The sequence below is a fragment of the Piliocolobus tephrosceles genome, chromosome 13, assembly GCF_002776525.5.
Source record: "Piliocolobus tephrosceles isolate RC106 chromosome 13, ASM277652v3, whole genome shotgun sequence".
NCBI classification, from domain to species: domain Eukaryota; kingdom Metazoa; phylum Chordata; class Mammalia; order Primates; family Cercopithecidae; genus Piliocolobus; species Piliocolobus tephrosceles.
In genome coordinates this window covers 15,465,834-15,469,183 of record NC_045446.1, presented here as the reverse complement: position 1 = coordinate 15,469,183, position 3,350 = coordinate 15,465,834, and the positions used below count along the sequence as shown (strand labels likewise).

Genomic DNA, 3,350 nt, shown 5'->3' with positions numbered 1-3,350 from the left:
AGCACTTTGGGAGGCTGAGGTGGGTGGATCTCTTGAGGTCAGGAGTTCAAGACCAGCCTGGGCCACACGGTGAAACCTCGTCGCTACTAAAAGTACAAAAATTAGCCGGGCGTGCTGGCACATACCTGTAACATGCCTGTAATCCCAGCTACTCAAGAGGCTGAGGCACGAGACTTGCTTGAACCCAGGAGGCAGAGGTTGCAGTGAGCCGAGATCATGCCTCTGCGTTCCAGTCTCGGCAACAGAGTGAGACTCTATCTCAAAAAAAAAAAAAAAATTAGCCATGAGTGGTGGTGCATGCCTGTAGTCCTAGCTATTCTGGAGGCTGACATGGGAGGATCGCTTGAGCCTGGGAGGTTGAGACTGCAGTGAGCCATGATCATGCCACCTAACTCTAGCCTCAGTGACAAGTGAAACCATATCTCAAAAGAAAAAAAGCAACCAGAATACCAATCTAGGAAACTTATTACAAGCAGCAAAGGATTAATCTCCCTAATATATAAAGAACACCTACAAATGAATAAAAATATCAACAGCTCTTGGGAGGCCAAGGTGGGTGGATCATCTGAGGTCAGGAGTTTGAGACCAGCCTGGCCAACATGGCAAAACCCTGTCTCTACTAAAAATACAAAAATTAGCTAGGTGTGGTGGTGCATGCCTGTAGTCCCACCTACTCAGGAAACTGAGGCAGGGGAATTGCTTGAACCCGGAAGGCAGAGGTTGCAGTGAGCCGAAATCACACCACTGCACTCCAGCCTGGAGACAGAGCGAGACTCTGTCTCAAAAAAAAAAAGAAGGGCCGGGTGTGTTGGCTCACGCCTGTAATCCCAGCACTTTGGGAGGCCGAGGTGGGCAGATCACCTGAGGTCAGGAGTTCAAGACCAGCCTGGTCAACATGGCAAAACTCTATCTCTACTAAAAATACAAAAATTAGCTGGGTGTGGTAGCACATGCTTGTAGTCCCAGTTACTTGGGAGGCTGAGGCAGGAGAATTGCTTGAACCTAGGGGGCAGAGGTTGCACTGAGCTGAGATCAAGCCACTGCACTCCAGCCTGGACAACAGAGCAAGACTCCGTCTCAAAAAAAAAAAATAGAAAACAAAGCACGTAAAAGATAATTCAATGAAAAGAACATATGAATTGTTCCTAAACGTGTGAAAAGATCATCATCTATGCTCATAATAGGAGAAATACACATGAAACACACACCAAAGTACCATTTTTCACCAGATTGACAAAAAAAAGTTAATTAATCATGCCACATTATTTTTAATTATGTACAAAGATCTAACCTGTCACCCAGGGACCATTTCACCCACTGCTCTGTTTGGCCGCCAGTCTCTTGTCTCTCTCTTCTGCAATGGTGAGGCGGATACCCTTTCCTTGGGGAAGAGAAATTCACGGTTTGTTGCCCTTGCCAATAACAAAAATGGTGGAAAGTCGAGTGGCAAAGCTGTTGCCACTGGCATCTTTCACATGAACCATGTCAAAAGATCCAGGGTGCCTGTCTCTGTTGGTGATCACACCAATTCTTCCCAGGTTAGCACCTCCAGTCACCATACGCAGGTTACCAGTGTCGAACTTGATGAAATCAGTCATCTTGCCAGTCTCCAAATCAATCTGAATGGTATCATTCACCTTGATGAGGGGATCATGGTAGCAGATGGTGCGGGCATCCTGAGTGTCCAGATGAGGGATTCCTTTGGTGTCCACAAAGATTTTTCTCACTTTGCGCCACCTGTACTTGGCCTCCTCAGGTGTAATATGATATACAGCAAAGCAACCCTTGGTGTCATAGATCAGAGAGAAATTCTCTCCCGTCTTGTCAATGCTGATGACATCCATGAATCCAGCAGGGTAGGTTATATCAGTTCAGACCTTGCCATCAATCTTAATGAACCGCTACATGCAAGTCTTTACTTCATCTCCTGTCAGTGCATACTTAAGTCCGTTCCTTAGGAAAATGATGAAGGGGAGACACTCTCTCAACTTGTGGGGACCAGTGGATAGACAAGGAGCAAACACATCGGTCAATTTATGCAGCATCCAATGTTTTGGAGTTGCTATCTGGTTCAGATGCTTCTTGGGACCACGAGCCATGGCTGCATTAGGCATGGAAAGAAAAAAAAAGAATTTTTCTTTAAGTTTGATAATGTGTATCTTTTGGAGAGTGTGGGAAAACAGTCACTCTCATATGTTCCTGATAGAAATGTAAATGAGATTGCGCTTATTGCACTCCAGCCTGGGTGACAGAGCCAGACTCTGTCACAAAAAAAAAAAAAAGAAAAGAAAAGAAAAGAAACGTAAATGTGTACAATCTCTATGATGAGTAAATTGTCAGTATCTATCAAAATCATAAATATGAATTCCTTTGACCTATCAGTTTTGCCTCTAAGCATTTTATCCAATAGATATATTATCAATGTGTGAAATACTATAAATATAGGCTTGTTTATCATAGCAAAACTTTGGAAGCAGTCTCTATGTCTATCAAAAGGGATCTGGCTAAATAATTATGGTACATTCATACAAAGAAATATCAGGCATGCCAGCGGTGGCTCAAGCCTGTAATCCCAGCACTTTGGGAGTCCAACGCAGGAGAATCCCTTGAGTCCAGGAATTCAAGGCCAGCTTGAGCAACATAGTGAGATCTCGTGTTTATTTATTTTATTTTTACTTTTTTCTATTTTTTTAAATAAAATAAAAATAAATAAATATCAGGCAGCTGTAAGCAAGAATGAGGAAGTTGTTTATATATTGATAGAGAAGGCTCTTAAGATAAATTTTAAGGGAAAAAGACAAAATATAGTAGTCTGTGAAAAGTATGCTATAATCTGTGTGAATAAAGGAAAAATAACATTTGCCTCATATGTTTAGAACATTTCTGGAAGAATACAAGATACTGGTGACAGTGATGATCTCTGGAGAGCATAACACGGTGATCAGGTTGGAGGAGATAGAGGGAATTTTTTACTTTATACCCTATTTCCTTTAATTTTGTGAATAAGGTGAATGAACTACCTCTTTAAAAATAGATAATGTTTCAGTCAGGCACGGTGGCTTACGCCTGTAATCCCAGCACTTTGAGAGGCAAAGGTGGATGGATTATTTAAGGTCAGATGTTCGAGACCAGCCTGACCAACATGGTGAAACCCTGTCTCTACTAAAAATACAAAAGTTAGCTGGGCAATAGTGGCGCATGACTGTTAATTCCAACTACTCGGGAGGCTGAGGCAGGAGAGTCACTTAAGCCTAGGAGGCGGAGGTTGCAGTGAGCAGAAATCGTGTTGAGTGAGACAGTGAGACTCTGTCTCAAAAAAAAAAAAAAAAAGATAACATTTCAATTAAATA

At 42.4% G+C, this 3,350-nt stretch overlaps 1 pseudogene; it reads right to left on the bottom strand.

Annotated features, from left to right (window-relative positions):
- Positions 1–1,310: 1,310 nt before the first annotated feature.
- Positions 1,311–2,099, bottom strand: LOC111544990 (annotated as a pseudogene).
- Between the last annotated feature and the right edge of the window lie 1,251 nt (positions 2,100–3,350).